We start from the raw sequence: 18000 nt of genomic DNA, 5'->3' as shown, positions 1-18000 counted from the left end.
AGGCGTGAGCCACTGTGCCTAGTGCACATTGAAAGGTATTTTTAAGAATGTTGAACCTGCTAGCTGTAACTTACTTGAAACCACTACACAAAAGGAATATTATTATTATTATTATTAATTGTTTTTTGAGACGGAGTCTTGCTCTGTCCCCCAAGCTGGAGTGCAGTGGCTTGATCTCAGCTCACTGCAAGCTCTGCCTCCCAGGTTCACGCCATTCTCCCGCCTCAGCCTCCTGAGTAGCTGGGACTACAGGCGCCCGTCACCACGCCCAGCTAATTTCTTTTTGTATTTTTAGTAGAGATGGGGTTTCACTGTGTTAGCCAGGCTGGTCTCCATCTCCTGACCTCGTGATCCGCCCGCCTCGGCCTCCCAAAGTGCTGGGATTACAGGCGTGAGCCACCGCACCCGGCCGGAATATTATTTTTGTATTTCATTTATGTAAGTTAAAAGTGTATTTAACTTGGAGTCCTTAAAAGCAGAGATGTGAAAATGGCAAGTATTTTATTGTTCGGCTCCTAGTATAATTGTATGTAACACGGTATTCTTGGGCAAGCGTGGTGGCTCACACCTGTAATCCCAGTACTTTGGGAGACTGAGGCTGGCAGATCACCTGAGGTCAGGAGTTCAAGACCAGCCAGACCAACATGGTGAAACCCCATCTCTACTAAAAATACAAAAATTAGCCGGGTGTGGTGGCGGGCGCCTGTAATCTCAGCTACTCGGGAGCCCGAGGCAGGAGAATCGCTTGAACCCAGGAGGCGGATGTTACAGTGAGCCAAGATGGTGCCACTGCACTCCAGCTTGGGCGACGAGTGAAACTCCATCTCAAAAACAAATAAGCAAGCAAACAAAAAACAGTATTCTTAATTAAATTTGACAATTTGGCAACATTTTGATATTTTGTACATGTGTATTTAAAATTGAATTCTGGGCCGGGTGTGGTGGCTTAAGCCTGTAATCCTAGCACTTTAGGAGGCTGAAGTGGGAAGATTGCTTGAAGCCAGGAGTTCAAGACCAGGCTGGGTATATAGTGAGACTCCATCTCTATAAAAAATACAATTACCTGAGTGAGGTGGTGCATACCTGTAGTCCTAGCCACTCAGGAGGCTGAGATGGAAAGATCATTTGAACCTAGGAGTTAGAGGCTACAGTGAGCTAGAATTGTACCACTGCACTGCACCTTGGACAGCAGAGTAAGACTCTATCACCAAAACAAACAAACAAAAAAAATTAAAAAAAGAATCTTGTATGAAAAGTGTTTGGTATGATAACATGATTAATTGCCAGTAGCCTTGAACAGAAAATTTTTGGGAGTGTTTGCCTTATGAGTTGCCTTCTCTAAGCCTAGTGTGGCATTTCTGAAACTATTTCTAGTGGCCACTCTGTAATTTCTCCTTAAAGTATCTCAAAATCTGAAATCTCCTTAAAGCATCTCACATCTGAAGGTCTATCTAGCTTGAAATGGTTTTGCATTAATTCTATTGGAAGAAAATGAAATACCTAAACTTCCTAACCTATTAGAAGTTAATATATAACATTTTTGGGAATGTTATACTTTCATTTAAAAATATGAACTCATATCTGAACTGTTCATTAAGTTTAGGGACCATGCTCTATCTGTTTTTATGTTCCCTAAAGTGTATAACAGATGTTGGAAAACAAGTATACTATTATCATAAAAGAAGTCAAATACAGACATATGATACTCAACTTACATACCTTAATCAACGTGTAGCATCTTTATTGTGTAGCTTGGCAGGTACCTGACCAAGCAGTTGTGAACGTGTCATCGACAAACTTAGCTTCTCAAAACCCTCCTTTACTCCCGCGTCTTTTTTTACTTGAACAGATGAGTCGCTTTCCTGTATAAAGGTCAGTAGGTATGACCTTCTCCCAGATTTCCAACCCTTTACCTCCGGACTTAATTCCAACAGTACACACTTTGGGATTTCACTCTTCTCAAGGAAAGAAACATCTCTTCATTCCCCCAAGATTACTCCCTATTTTCTCTGTGGGCTTCATCTAGAATTGTGTTTTTCAACATCTGGAGCTTGTCCAAAAACTTAAAGTTCTGTTTTTTCCTGCTTTTTTTTTTTGACAGGTAAACTTATATATATTTATTGTACAACATTGACTGTTTTTCCTTCAGCTTTTTAACATGCCTAAGTATCTGAGATCTTAAGCAACTATCTTTTAATTGTGCCTCTTCAAGTCTAGTGTCCTCTGTTTCTTTTTCTGTTCCTTCTAAACTTCTTAAATGTGTTCTCTGGCCTCTACTTGGATTTCTGTTCACCTCATAGCCTTTGGCAGTATAGTTCTGTCTATGCCACTTTAACGAGATTGCTCCTACTAGGCTCCCCTGTATTTTTTTTTATTTATAGTTTATGTATTCCTTCAGATAATTGTTTACAGTGTCCCCTACTCAGTTCTTAGCTTTCAACCCATATTTTGAACCTCCTATTCATCTCCGTATTTTTCCCCTACAAGTACCTCAGAATTATCTTATTTCTAAATCCTTTGCCTAGATTCCCTATCTAGCATCCTCATTTCTAGTGCCGTGTGTGTGTGTGTGTGTGTGTATGTATATGGTTTTTTATTTTTATTTTTTGAGATGGAGTTTCGCTTTTGTTGCCCAAGCTGGAGTACAATGGCGTGATCTTGGCTCACTGCAACCTCTGAATCTCAGGTGAAAGCGATTCCTCTGCCTCAGCTTCCCAAGTAGCTGGGATTACAGGCACGTGCCATGACGCCTGGCTAATTTTTTGTATTTTCAATAGAAATGGGGTTTCACCATGTTAGCCAGGCCGGTCTCGAACTCCTGACCTCAGGTGATCCACCTGCCTCATCCCCCTGAAGTGCTGGGATTACAGGCGTGAGCCACCACACCTGGCCTGCCTTTTGTTTATGTTTGAAACCTTATTTATTTATGTAATTATTGTTTTTTTGAGACGGAGTCTCTGTCACCCAGGCTGTAGTGCAATGGTGTGATCTTGGCTCACTGCAACTTCCGCCTCCTGGGTTCAAGCAATTCTCTTGCCTCAGCCTCCCAAGTAGCTGGGATTACAGGCGCCTGCCACCATGCCTGGCTAAGAAAATTGAGAATGTATGAAAACTTACAGTAAAAATAAGATATTAAAAAGAAAGAATGTATAACAACTGTATGAAACTGCTTATTACAACTTCATATGAACAGTGAAAAAAATTGGAAAAAAAGCAGTCCAGCAAATTATGGTATGCACATAGGATAGAACATTATGCTGCTATTTAAAATAATAATAGTTGATAAGAGTCTGGGTGTGGTGGCTCATGCCTATAATCCCAGCACTTTAGGAGGCGGAGGTAGGTGGATCACTTTTGCACAGGAGTGCAAGACCAGCCTGGGCAACATGGTGAAACCCTGTCTCTAATTAAAAAAAGAATAGAAAACAAGAAAAAGAATAAGAGAAAACATTGTTATATCAAGTTATGTATTTTAATTTTAAGCATATGATAAAACATTTAAATGACTTGAAGGAATTAGGTTCTTTTCCCTGAATATTTTGTAATTTTATAGTAATTGAATAATTTCACAATGATTGCTATACTGAAATTTAACCTCTTGTTAATGTGAATGATATATCTTTTCATGATTTTATGGCAAAATACTTTAAGTTTTATATTAGTCTAGTATACCAATTCCTAGCAGTATGATTCCAGGTAAATGATACTGCCTTAGTGGTAATTTTTACTCACTCAATTTGCAAGGTTCTATGGATAAATAGCATTCTAAGTGTTAATATGATAAATAGTGTTATAAATGTTTTGGCATATTTCATCGTGTATAGTGAATATGCAACCATTATTTTCATATCTGAGATTCTATCTAGTTTCTTGTGCAAATGCCTAAAAAATGGTGGCTGGGTGTGGTGACTCACGACTGTAATCTCAGCACTTTGAGAGGCCAAGGTGGGCAGATTGCTTGAGCCCAAGAGTTCGAGACCAGCCATGGTGAGGACCCCATCTTAACAAAAATACAAAAAATTAACCGGGTGTGGTGGCATGCACCTGTAATCACAGCTGCCAGGGAGGTTGAAGTGAAAGAATCACTTGAGCCCTGGTGGTCTAGGATGCAGTGAGGCATGATTGTGCCACTGCATTCCAGCCTGGGTGACAGAGGAAGACCCTGTCTCAAAATAAATAAATAAATAAATAAAGTCAATTTTAGTTACTGTTCGAGAATAGATTTCTAATCAGTAAACTGTAACTACTTTGCAGCCATTTTCAGTCTAATGAGGAAGCACATTTTTATTTATGGGATCAATGGCTACTTAATTTTAAACTTAAAATGTGTTAGCTGTTACATATGCAACTTAAATTTAAACTTTCTTAATATCTTTCTTTTTTATACAGTGATGGTGTATTTAAAAAAATCTCTTCAGCCAGATAAATATGAAGAAAAAAGCTATTTTTATCATTATCATTATAGTTCTGGTATGTATGGTTTTTAGTGTCATGCATTGACAGTGTGACTTTTTACACTAACATAAAACAAAGAAAAAATCTGTTTTTCTGTGACACTTTCAGTAGAAGAAAGAAATAAATATGTAGCCTTGCTAAGTCTATCTCAATTTGTGGTTTTAATGCGCAGCTTATAAGCAACTCAAAAAATGTGTCACTTAAAGTTAATGATTAGATGTAGTCAGGGCCAGATAGAAGCAGTTCTAATAGATTTTTAAGAATTCAATGTCGTGGCCGGGTGCAGTGGCTCACGCTTGTAATCCCAGCACTTTGGGAGGCCGAGGCAGGTGGATCACTTGAGATCAGGAGTTCAAGACCAGCCTGGTCAACATGGTGAAACCCCATCTCTACTAAAAATTCAAAAGATTAGCTGGGCGTGGTGGCAGGTGCCTGTAATCCCAGCTACTCAGGAGGCTGAGGCAGGAGGATCGCTTGAACATGGGTGGTGGAGGTTGCAGTGAGCCGAGATCACGCCACTACACTCTAGCCTGGGCGACAGAGTGAGACTCTGTCTCCAAAAAAAAAAAAATAATAATTCAATGTCGTTTCTTTGTGGGTACTGTCTTGAGAAGCTGCTTGTTTTCTTAACCCTTTAGATTTTTGTAAATTACATTGTTCTTTAGTTTTTCTGACTTTCCTAAGGAGACCTGTTGCAAGTTTCTGCTGTATCCCCTTCCTCAGATTTGTCGTAAGAATGAGAGAGATCTTTCTCCTTTCCTTTTTCCTTTTGTTTTCCCTTTCCATTTTCCTTTTTTCCTTTCTCTTCCCTTCCCTTTTTGTTTTTTCTTTCTTTTTGATGGAGTCTCATTCTGTTGCCAAAGCTGAAGTGCAGTGGTGCGATCTCGGCCTTTCCTCCTTCTCTCCCTCCCTCCCTCCTCCCTCCTACCCTTCCTCCTTCCTCCCTCCGTCCCTCCCTTCCTCCTTCCTCCCTCCCTCCTTCCTCCCTCCCTCTCTCCTTCCTTCCTTCCTCCTTCGTTCCTTCCCTCCTTCCCTCTTCCTTCCTCCCCTCCCCTCCCGTCCCCTCCTGTCCGCTGTCTAGATGAGATCTTGCTTTGTCACCCAGGCTGGAGTGCAGTAACAGGCACTATCATAGCTCAAGCAACCTCAAACTCCTGGGCTCAAGGCATCCTCCCAAGTAGCTGGGACTATAGGTGTGTGTCACCGTGCCTGGCTAATTTTTTTTTAAGTAGAGATGGGGTCTTGCCATCTTGCCCAGGATGATCTTAAACTCTTGGGCTCAAATGATCCTCCCACCTAGGCCTCCCTATTGTTTCTGACTTGATACCAGAGAGTTTCCTGAAGCCATTGTAAAGGGCCATCCTCAGTTGACAAGATATAAGTGACAGTTAAACTTTGAAAATTAAAAAGAGTATTTCCACATTAGAAAGGTTTTGGGCCGGGCGCGGTGGCTCACGCCCGTAATCCCAGCACTTTGGGAGGCCGAGGCGGGCGGATCACGAGGTCAGGAGATCGAGACCATCCTGGCTAACACGGTGAAACCCCGTCTGTAGTAAAAATACAAAAAGAAATTAGCCAGGCGTGGTGTTGGGCACCTGTAGTCCCAGCTACTTGGGAGGCTGAGGCAGGAGAATGGCGTGAACCCGGGAGGCGGAGCTTGCAGTGAGCCGAGATCATGCCACTGCACTCCAGCCTGGGCGACTGAGTGAGACTCCGTCTCCAAAAAAAAAAAAAAAAAAAAAAAAGATTTTGGACGATACTTCGCAAAATTCCTTAAAAAGGGCATTTATATAAAGTGGAATGTCTGGCGACTACAGCCTGAGTAGAAAGAAAACATAATTGTAGAAATTAAAAAAATACTTTGAATTTAGCAGTATAAGGCCTATTAGGACCCTATAGGATCTTAATAGAATTTGGAAAATAGAAACAGTTGACTTTTCTGTTAACTTATTTTTTCCAGGCCCCACAATGTCTTTCATAAAGATTTTCAAAAACTGAAAGTACTATACTCAAGCTTGTGCAGCTGTAAATAACTGAAAGTACTATACTCAAGCTTATGCAGTTAAATATTTATCTTTTCAACTCTTACAACTGAAAAACTATTATGTGTCTGGCAAAGGAGATGGTAGCCACTGTTCTCATTCCATTGGTTCTTAGAATTTTAATTCTTGTGTGATTTACATTACTGTAGAGTGATAGTTCTCTTTCAGGTGTGAATATAGTGATGAGAATCTTAAGGTTGTTTAAGGTAAACCCTACTTTTGAAAAGTTTTATAGAACCTGGCCTTTGGTTCTCTACATGCTCATTTAGAGCTTGAAATCATTATCTCATACAAAAATCTTATTTGTTGGCAGATTTTTTTCCTTTTTATTGCTGTCAGCAGTGGGCATTTGGTCAAATTATTAGTCTAGGATTCCAGTTCACCTGTTGAGTTGTTTTAAAGGTAGATGATGTCAGGTGATCTTCTTGTAGGAATCATTTGACCTTTGCCTTCTTAATCTTTAATATTTTGTATTTATCTTTGTCTGAAATTTACATAGATTTTCGTAAGAAATAAAAGTTTTGTGGTGGTTCTTTTGAGACAGATTTTCCTATAAAGTAGAAAGTAATACATTTGGCTTTCTATTAAGGGAGTTGTTTATAACCCAAACTTAAAAAACTGTTTACTCTCTCTAACAGCCCATTGATAGATATTGGGCGTTGTATGAGAATTTAAGTAAAAATTTTTCTTTAGTGCTTAAGTTTTATAAGCTGAATTTGAATTATTCATCTTAAGTTTACATCAAGAAAGAGGGAACTTCAGGTAAACTTTTTATCCTTAGTCAACCTTTCTGTCAGGGTTTCCATTTCTGATTTTTTATTTTATATAGCTTGTAAAAATCTAGAGAATTATCTGCTTTAGTAAGAGTAATCCTTGTGTAATTTTTTTGAATTAATTAACTCTTTTCTAGCCTTGTTAAAGATTTGTACTGGCAGGGTGATTTCCAGCAGCTTTGAAATGTCCAACAGGTCATTTTCTGTTCCAAATGTTGGAACATTTTGCTAAGTCAGATGAAGTTCATTATTTAACATGCTGATTTGTGTTATAGTCAACACATTCTCTAGATGCTTTGTTCACAATACTGCTGGAAAATACCCAAGACTTTAGTATTTTCAAAATAAATGTTCTGTAGGCACCTCAGACAGTAGGTTTAGTTTATTAAGTTTTACAATGTATGGTGGTTCATTTATGTGAAAATGTTTCTTACATGAAATGGTAGACACAATTTTTTTTTTTTTTTTGAGATGGAGTCTTGCTCTGTCACCCAGGCTGGAATGCAGTGGCGTGATCTTGAGTCACTGCAGCCTCCGCCTCCCGAGCTCAAGTGATTCTCCTGCCTCAGCCTCCCGAGTAGCTGGGATTGCAGGTGCATGCCACCATGCCCAGCCAATTTTTGTGTTTTTAGTAGAGGTGGGGTTTCAACATATTGGTCAAGTGGGTCTTGAACTCCTGACCTCATGATCTGCCCGCCTCGGCCTCCCAAAGTGCTGGGATTACAGGCGTAAGCCACTGTGCCCAGCCAATGAAATGGTTTAGTATTATTTCCTGGATTGAATGCTGGTAAAAATAATCTGTTAAAATAATAGAGGTATTTAAAATATCGACACCTAGTTAACCAATGAAGAATTAAACTCATTTACTGTTCATACTAACAACTTATTTTCTAGTGTCTCCTGCCTTTTTTTTTAATGGCATGTTATTTTGTTGTTTATAAATATGCACTTTAAACAAGGTAATTGAGAAATGAAATAAACTGACTAGAAACTCCTTTTTACTGGCTAAATATTGTTATATAGTTCTATTTTGTAATTTCTATTTATAGAGCCTTGCATAGACTGGCACTATGGTTCTGTCCTTTGAAGAATGAAAAGCCCTTTTAATTGTCAGAATTTATTGGATCATATAGTGAAATTCTACTTTTAGTCTTTATTGATTGAAGAAGTTTTATAATGACCAACAGCTTTAAAAACTGTTATGAATTAAGTAATACTTTTAAATGAAGAAATTTGCCCTCACTGCTTATGATTACTTTTAAAATTAGTGCTGGCAGATGATCCTAGACTCTTCATATGCCTGGCAATTCTAGACTTTAGGTGCTCTGGGCCACGCCTACCATATTTGGCTGTTCATCCACAAGTTAGTGACCCTTGAAGAAGAGTCTTGTTCAAGAAAGACATTGTTTTATACCTGTCACTCATTCTTGTTTTCTATTTAACTTATCCTTTGACAAATATTCAGACGTACAGAAAAGCTGCAAGAATAATACAAAGAATTCCTGTGTATTTTTCACCTAGATTATTCAAATGTTAACATTTTACTGCATTTGCTTTTACCTTTTTTTCTCTATATCTATATTATGTTTTCTATATTATGTTTACTCTCAAAAAGTCTGAACTTTCTGAGAGTAAGTTGCAGACATGTCCCTTTAACTCTAACTAATTGCATAAAGACTGTTCAGTTGTTATATCTCTTTAGTTTAATCTGAAAACTTCCTCAGTCTTTATGTTGATTTGACATTGACATTTTGAAGAATACTGCCATTATTTTATAGACTGTTCCTCAATTTGGATTTGTTTTCATATTTTTGAGACAGGGCCTATGAATAAATAATATTTTAAGTGTTAATATGGTAAATAATGTTATGAAATAACTTTTGGATATTCATTATGTATAGTTTATATACAATCACTTTCATATCTGAGTTAGATTCTAGATAGTTTCTTGGGGTACGTGGCAAATATTTTAGGCTTGTATGGACTGAATAGGTGACTGCTTCACTTTGATGTGGTTACCAAATTGGTATGGTTACCAACTGAGTGAAATAAGGTATGGCTGATTTGTTATGTTAATAAAATATATCTAAAATGATCGTATTTTTGTAATTTTATTTTATTATTATTATTATTATTTTTGAGATAGAGTCTCACTCTGTTGCCCAGGCTGGAGTGCAGTGGCATGATCTCGGCTCACAGCAACCCCTGTCTCCCGGGTTCAAGTGATTCCCATGCCTCAACTTCTCGTGTAGCTGGATTACACCATCACACCCGGCTAATTTTTGTATTTTTAGTAGAGACGGGTTTTCATCATGTTGGCCAGGCTGGTCTCAAACTCCTGACCTCAAATGATTCACCCGCCTCGGTCTCCCAAAGTGCTGGGATTACAGGTGTGAATCACCACGCCAGGGCTGTATTTTTGTAATTTAAAAATAAACAATTACTAAAATAGGTTATTCCTATTCTCTGATAGATTTTTTACCTTCCTTATTTAAAAATTAATGTAAACCCAGGCTATGAAAGTATAGGGAGTAATAAAGTCACTTGCTATGCAACTGTCATCCAGTGTACAAAATAAATTTGAGGTCCCTTCCTTCTCTTTTCTTCCTTGACATGTCTGTCATTTCCATTCATGTTTTTATACCTTTACCACATATAAAACATGGTATAGTTTTGTCTTCTATTAACTTTATAATAAATGATGCATGCTCTTCTGCAACTTTTTTTGTTCTATATTTTGAGATTTATGTACGTTGATGTATGTAATTTCAGTTAATTTATTTTGCTGCACTTCATCAGTTCTAGCACATTTCCTCCTAACATTTTAACATCTTTGAAATTGGGATGCATCTTAAAATTGATGATGTCTTGCCCTAACAATTGGTATATTTTCTTTTTTTGTGGTACATAAATATATAATTGTGATATGAGCCACACTTGTATTGCATGCTTTGTATTTTATGACTAAGCCACAATATCCAGTCCTTTTCTGACAATTAGATTATTCCGAAATTTTGATACTACATACAGTGCTGCAGTGAACATTAATTTACCTGTTTCTTTGTGCATATTTGTGAGAATTTCTCTTGATGGGGTATACACCTGGGAGAAGAATTGCTGGATTATAGAGTATGTCCATTTTCAGCTTTGCCCTCAAAAGTGATTGTACTTCTTAGCTTTGTATAACAGTTGCTGTTGCCCTATTCTTCAACAGTGGGTGTTGTCCTACTTCTTTTTGCCAGTTTGATGGCTATAAAATGGCATAAAGTAAGACTTGGCTTGTATTTCCTGTCTGTGAATTGTCTGTTTATATCTTCTGTCCATTTGTCTACTCAGTTTTACCAAACATAATGACTTCTTTAGATCTTTTCTCAGTTACATGTATTGCAAATAACTTCTCTATGTCAGTGGCTTATCTTTATTTCAGGTATCGTTTGATGAATGAAAGCTTTAAATTTTAATAAAATCAAATTTGTCATGTTTTCCCTCTTAGAGTGTGTGTTTTTTACATCTTCTTTAAAGAAAACCTTTCCTTTCTGTCAGAGGTTGATGATTAATTGTTAAAAATGTAACTAATTTTAAACTTAGAGGAATAAAAATTATAAATCTTTATGAATACCTTTTGTGCTATGTAAGGAAAGTGTTAATTTTCAATCTATAATTTTACTAGAAAGAGGAACTAGAATTTAGCCAAGAATATTGGCAGGCTGTGGTGGGGAAATAATCAGGAAGAGATGATAGGTCAAAGGAAAAGAAGGACAATATTTTGAGGACAGAATGTGAAGGACTATGTTTATAGGAGCATAAACTCATATCACAGAGTTTGATTGAGATAAGGGAGGAAAGAGAAAACTGTGAGAGATAACTGGATCCATGTTGTAAAGACCAAAGTAGGAATAGGAGAGGGACTTGGTAGTTGGTTAAGAAGCACCTATTTGTGTTTCTTGGTGTTGCTGGTTTCTTTGTTTTTTTTTTTTTAGCATGCTCACTGTACTTAATGTCACTAAACGGTACATTTAAAATGATTTAAGATACACGAGGTCAGGAGATCGAGACCATCCTGGCTAACATGGTGAAACCCCATCTCTACTAAGAATACGAAAAATTAGCCGGGCGTGGTGGCAGACGCCTGTAGTCCCAGCTACTCGGGAGGCTGAGGCAGGAGAATGGCGTGAACCCGGGAGGTGGAGCTAGCAGTGAGCAGAGATCGCAGCACTGCACTCCAGCCTGGGTGACAGAGCGAGACTCCGTCTCAAAAAAGAAAAAAAAATGATTTAAGATAGTAAATTTTATTTATTTTTACTGCAATTTTTAAAAAGGAAAAGATTTTTAAAATGGAGATTTGAACAAATAGAAGTAAGTTGAGTAAGGAGAGTGTAAGGCATTATTACCTTTTATTTAATTCATTTGTGATATCAAAGTACATTTAAAAGAAGAACCCAGTCAGGCGTGGTGGCTCATGCTTGTAATCCCAACACTTGAGAGGCTGAGGTGGGTGGATGGCTTGAGGCTAGGAATTTGAGACCAACCTGACCAACATGGCGAAACCCAATCTCTACTAAAAATACAGAAATTAGCCGGACATGATGATGTATGCCTATAATCCCAGCTACTTGGGAGGCTGAGGCACGAGAATCACTTGAACCCGGGAAGGCGGAGGTTGCAGTGAGCTGTGATCACGCTACTGCACTCCAGCACTCCAGCGTAGGTGACAGAGTGAGACTCGTTGTCTCAAAAAAAAAAAAAACAAAAAAAAAAAACCAGAAGAAGAAGAACCCTATTACATATGTGGTGTGTGTAAGTTTGCTCAAAAATAATTCAGAAATTTCATATTGGCAAATAAATTGAATATAACTTGGTAAAGTATTTCTGTTTCTGTTTTCTCCCTCCCTTTTCAGAAGGGCTAATATTATGTGTAGTAAAAAAGGATGGAAACAGCCCACTATGGTTAGCAATGATCAGACTCATGACTATGGGTGTCAATATTGATTACATTGCTTGTTTGGTAATTATAAAAAGATGTGAACAGTTTGGATAGAGTAGTTCAGATGCTTTGTTAGAGGATTGGAAAAATAAGATCTATATATTAGTCAATTTGGGCTGCAATAATAAAATCCCTTAGACTGGATAATTTATAAAGAGCATAACCTTATTGCTCACAGCTCTGGAGGCTAAGTTCAAGATCAAGGTGCCAGCAGATTTGGTGTCTTGTGAGGGCTCACTTTCTCCTCCTTCGAAGATGGCGCCCTTTTGCTGTGTCCTTTTGTGGTAGAAGGGGTGAACAAGCTACCTCAGGCCTCTTTTATGTAAAAGAGCACTAATCCCATTCAGACGATAGAGCCCTCATGATCTACACCTCCCAAAGTTCCCACCTCTTAATACCATCACTTTTGGCGGTTAAGTTTCAACATATAAATTCTGGGGGAGCCGAGGGGCGGGGGCGGGGACACAAACATTCAGACCATAGTAGGTTAAATAACCTGAAATTATTAATTCTAAGGAATGAAAGCTTAATGGTTGCTCTAATAGGAGTCTTCACTATCCTCTGAGTAATATTTTATGGACAGCTCCAGCTCACAAAGGGGTAGTATTTCAAAACATCATTTCTTAGTTGATAAGAACAATTGGCAAGGTCATGAATAATACAGCTGCAGAGGACAACACAGTATACATTGCAATGAAAAATAGGAAATAGTATTGTACTAAAACAATATTTTGGACTCTGGGCTTCGGCAGCTCCTGGGAATATAGTACTTTGTAAAATCCATAAACACCAGATACAAGCAAGTCATGAGTATATCTGATGGAGGGTAGGAGAAGGAAAAGAGTTAATACCTGGATATATCAGGGAGTCACAGTGGTCAAGTTAATAAGTAATTTATAGGTCTTTTCTTATGGTCTTTTATACCTGTCTCCAGCACCACCACCTATGCCTTCTGATGAACTATAAATTGCATGATATTCCTATCTGTGTTTATTTTCTAAAGTCCCTTTTCAGATAGGTTCACAGAGCATAGTGGTTGGGAATTGGCTGGTGAGGGATAATGACACTTTGTCCAACCCCTGGTAGGAGCCTTGGGTTGATTGATTGCCTTCCAGCTTGGCATGTTGGGAAAGAAAAGCTAGGAATGGCAGGATCCAGAAATTGCAGCAGTTTTAAAAATTTCTCTATGTCAGTTATCAGCTGTTCACACAATTTAACATGGCATGAATTAGCCTATAATTGTGTGCATTGATCTGATTCCCTGGCACTTCATCCTGTTTTTTCAGACTTGGGGGCCCTGATTTGGTAGGACTTGAATTTGCCTGTGGTTTTTGTATAGACGAGATCATTGGTTCTGAGATTTTAGTGTGACTCTACATGGCCCTGGGAGCTTGCACACTTTCAGATGCCTGGACCTTATCACAGACCTACCAAATCAAAATCTTTCTGATTAGAGTTTTATGTGTATATTTACTTATTTAACTTTTTTTTTTTTTTTTTAAGGCAGAGTCTTGCTCTGTTGCCCAGGCCGGAGTGCAGTGGCACGATCTTGGCTCACTGCAACCTCCACCTCCTGGGTTCAAGCGATTCTCCTGCCTTAGCCTCCCGAGTAGCTTCGAAGGTGTGCGCCACCACACCTGGCTAATTTTTGTGTTTTTAGTAGAGTCAGCGTTTCCCTTTGTTGGTCAGGCTGGTCTCGAACTCCTGACCTCAAATGATCCACCTGCCTTGGCGTCCCAAAGTGCTGGGTACAGGTGTGAGCCACTATGCTTGGCCCTTATTTAACTTTTCATTAAGGAAAAATATAAGCGTATTCAAAAGTAGACAGGATAGCATAATGAACCCCAATATACCCATCATCAAGCTTCTATAAATAACAGTTTATGACTCATTTCATTTTATCCATATCCCCATCCACTTTTTCCTCTTCTATATTATTTCAAAGCAAATCCCAGATTATTTTATTTTTAGATATATATGTTTTAATGGGTTCCACAGATGATTAAAAAACTTTCTTTGAACAGGTGATACATGTATGTAGTAAAAAAGGATGTACAGTAAAAATTAATTCTTTTCGTTGCTGCCAGTATTGTTACTCTTCACCAAGGCAAAGAAACCCTCAATTTCTTTATGTATCTATAGATACTCAGTGCATACGCAAATATATGCATATAATTCCTCTTTTTAATTAAACACACATGGTAATATCTATTGTAAAGTACACATTTTTTGAAATCTTGCTTTTTTTCAGGTAGCGGTATTCAGAATCAGGTCAATAGCAAGGCAAATAAATTGTTTTCATTCTTTTTAAATTGGTCCATGTGTCAAGTCTGTTTAGTACCTTTTGATGGATATGTAGGTTATTTACAGTATTAGGTTGCTTTACGTAGTGCTGCAGTGAATATTCTTTTATGGTGTCTTGAGTTGCTTGCATTTCTAGGTCAGAGGATATGTTCATTTGCAATTTTGTTAAATATTGCCAGATTGCCTTCCCACCATCTGTGTATGTGTGGTGTACAGTGTTCTTCTATATTTTTCATGTCTCTCTTATGGTTTCCTTTAAATCCACAAGTATATAATAGCTGTTTTAAAATTTATCTGTTGGCCGAGCTCAGTGGCTCATGTCTGTAATTCTAGCACTTTGGGAGTCCAAGTCAGGAGGAGGATTGCTTGAACCCAGGAGTTTGAGACCAGCCTGGGCAATATGGCAAGACCCCATCTCTACAAAATTTAAAAATTAGCTGGGCATGGTGGCACATATCTGTGGTCTCAGCTACTTGGGAGGCTGAGGTGGGAGGATCATTTGAGCTCAGGAGGTCGAAGCTGCAGCGAGTCATGTTTGTGCCATTGCACTTTAGTTTGGGCAACAAAGACTCCGTCTCAAAAAAAAAAAAAAAAAAATTGGGCCGGGTGCAGTGGCTTATGCCTGTAATCTCAGCACTTTGGGAGGCCGAGGTGGGTGGATTACTTGAGGCCAGGAGTTTGAGACCAGCTTGGCCAACATGACAAAACCCTGTCTCTACTAAAAATACAAAAAATTAGCCGGGTAGCTGGGTGTGGTGGCAGGTGCCTGTAATCCCAGCTACTCGGGAAGCTGAGGCAGGAGAATTGCTTGAACTTGGAAGGTGGAGATTGCAGGGAGCCGAGATCATGCCACTGCACTCCAGCCTGGGCAGTAGAGCGAGACTGTATCAAGAGAAAAAAATTATCTGTGAATTTAGTCATCTCTTTTTCTGAGTCTATGGGTATGGGTTACAGAAGTGGTTTGTAAATTAGGAGAATCATGGCAATGTTAGATTATCGAGTAGGGTGTAGTGGCTCGAACCTATAGTCTATTTGAGATTACTTGGGAGGCTGAGGTATGAGGATCATTTGAGAACAGGAGTTCAAGACCAGCGTGGGCAATACAGTGAGACCTAGTCTTTTAGAAAAACTGTTGCAGATAAAATTGGAAGCCTCACAAAACTGCCTTAGTGGATGAGTTTGATACATTTAGCAGGAGTTTTCAGTGTGTTTTTTCTTCATTAAAAGAACAATCAGTTGATGGAATTTCAAAATCTTTTATGAGTAAAGGTATGGAATAGATGTCAGTAGATGCCAGTGAGATATTTGGAACTCCAGAATTTCTTTCTTTCTTTTTTTTTTTTTTTTTGAGACAGAGTCTCGCTCTGCTCTGCCGCCCAGGAAGGAGTGCAGTGGCGCAATCTCGGCTCACTGCAACCTCTGCCTCCCGAGTTCACGCCATTTTCCTGCCTCAGCCTCCCGAGTAGCTGGAACTATAGGTGCCTGCCACCACGCCCGGCTAATTTTTTGTATTTTTAGTGGAGACGGGGTTTCACCGTGTTAGCCAGGATGGTCTCGATCTCCTGACCTTGTGATCCACCCACCTCGGCCTCCCAAAGTGCTGGGATTACAGGCGTGAGCCACCGCGCCCGGCAGAACTCCAGAATTTCAATTTATGATTTTCTCTTACAGAGTGAACATCAAGTCTTAATTTGTCTAGTAAGGTTTTGTAGCAGATTTATTAAGGTCAAGTCAAATTAGGAATGTGGTAGATTGTGCACAAGAAAACTTTTAGGAAGCTGAAGGGGGTGTAAATTTGCACCTTTTATCTGAAAGGCGGTGCGTTTACTTGTTCCTTTTACCATACCTTAGCTATTGATTATGGGCCAGTTACCTAGTCTTGGTAAACTTCAGTTTTCTTTCTTTTTTTTTTTTGTCTTTTGGAGACGGAGCCTCGCTCTGTTGCCCAGGCTGGAGTACAGCGGCGCGATCTCGGCTCACTGCAACCTCTGCCTCCTGGGTTCAAGCGATTCTTGTGCCTCAGCCTCTCCAGTGGCTAGGATTATAGGTGTGCACCACCACACCTGGCTGATTTTTGTATTTTAGTAGAGACGGGGTTTCACCATGTTGGCCAGGCTGGTCTTGAGTTCCCGACCTCAAGTAATCCGCCCACCTCGGCCTCCCAAAGTGCTGGGATTACGGGCATGAGCCACCGCGCCTGGCCAACTTTAGTTTTCTTAAAAGCAAATTGGAAAGATATTGCTATGATTAGATAAAATATTGTAAATAAAGTGTTAAACTGTTGCATAGTAAGTGCTCAGTAGGTAGTTGCTCTTATTTTTAATATAGATATTGCAGATTGTGATGGTAATCTGTGGATTCTGAGTTAAAGAACTGATGTTTGTGATTTGTTGTAAGAGTAGGAGACCACAGTTAATATAATACAGGTTTTTAAATTGTAGAAAAGGAAGATATTTCAACCAAGCAACGAACCAACATTTATTGAACACCAACTCTATATCCTTGGCACTTTGCTTTAGATCTAGTGTGAAAGACAGATATATACACTGACAATTACAATATAATGAAATGTTGTAATCGCAAAATGAGAAGAATTTAGGAACTACTGTGAGAGCACTGAATGCTCACCCCTGCCTGGAGGGTGAGTTTATATGTTTCAGGAAAGGCTTCAGCAAGAAGATATTTTACTTTGATTGAAATCTGAAAGAGTTTTTAAAGTGTTCAATAGTAGATGTGAGTCTGGGTGCAGTGGCTCATGCCTGTAATCCCAGCATTTTGGGAGCCTGAGATGAGAGGATCACTTGAGGCCAGGAGTTGGAGGCTGCAGTGAGCTATGATGGTGCCACTGCACTGCAGCCTAGGTGAGACCTTGTTAAAAGAAGAAAGGGTAGATGTGCAGAAAAACATTAAGAGAGCATAATGCAAAGTTCCTGTATCTGGCTTCTCAGCTTATTTTTACACTTGATCATTTGTATTAGGATTTTACCATTAGGGAAATTCCAAGATAATTTTGTGCAAGTAGAAAACATGGAGTATTACTTAAAGTGATGATTCTATCAAATGGTGGTTTTGATGTACACGTTTATGTATTGTTGTGGCAGACCAAGTAGATGGAAGGCAGATCTAACACTTGTGTAATTATCAGTTTTTCTAGCTATGGTACTGAGGATTCATTCTTATGTGTGTATATGTTTCGAGTTCCTATAGATAGGTCAGCAGTTGCTAGGTTGATTTCATATTTTATAAATTCTAATTTGGTAAAATAAGGTCATAGGGGAGAATATTAAGTTTGCCAGAATAAAACTGGATCCTCTTTCATATCTATGTTATATCTGAATCAAATAATGTTTATAACATCATTATATATACATTTAATGGTTGTGTGGTAAGAATGTTGGCTATTTCGGCCTCAATAAACTCACATCCTTTTTGGATGCAGGCA

At 38.8% G+C, this 18000-nt stretch overlaps 1 protein-coding gene across 4 annotated transcripts in view; it reads left to right on the top strand.

Moving 5' to 3' along the window:
* Positions 1 to 4401: 4401 nt before the first annotated feature.
* HIPK3 (homeodomain interacting protein kinase 3) overlaps positions 4402 to 18000 on the top strand; it is an 85364-nt gene continuing 71765 nt past the window's right edge. For 2 of the 4 annotated variants that reach the window (XM_063641019.1, XM_063641016.1), the window contains exon 1: positions 4403 to 4470. The gene's annotated coding sequence lies outside the window, so the exon portion shown is untranslated. Of the gene's footprint in view, positions 4471 to 18000 lie in introns of all 4 variants that reach the window. The other 2 variants (XM_063641018.1, XM_063641017.1) reach the window with 2 other exon arrangements.

Source organism: Symphalangus syndactylus, chromosome 6, assembly GCF_028878055.3.
Source record: "Symphalangus syndactylus isolate Jambi chromosome 6, NHGRI_mSymSyn1-v2.1_pri, whole genome shotgun sequence".
NCBI lineage: Eukaryota > Metazoa > Chordata > Mammalia > Primates > Hylobatidae > Symphalangus > Symphalangus syndactylus.
Note: the sequence above shows the minus strand (reverse complement) of the source record. Positions and strands in the feature narration are given on the sequence as shown.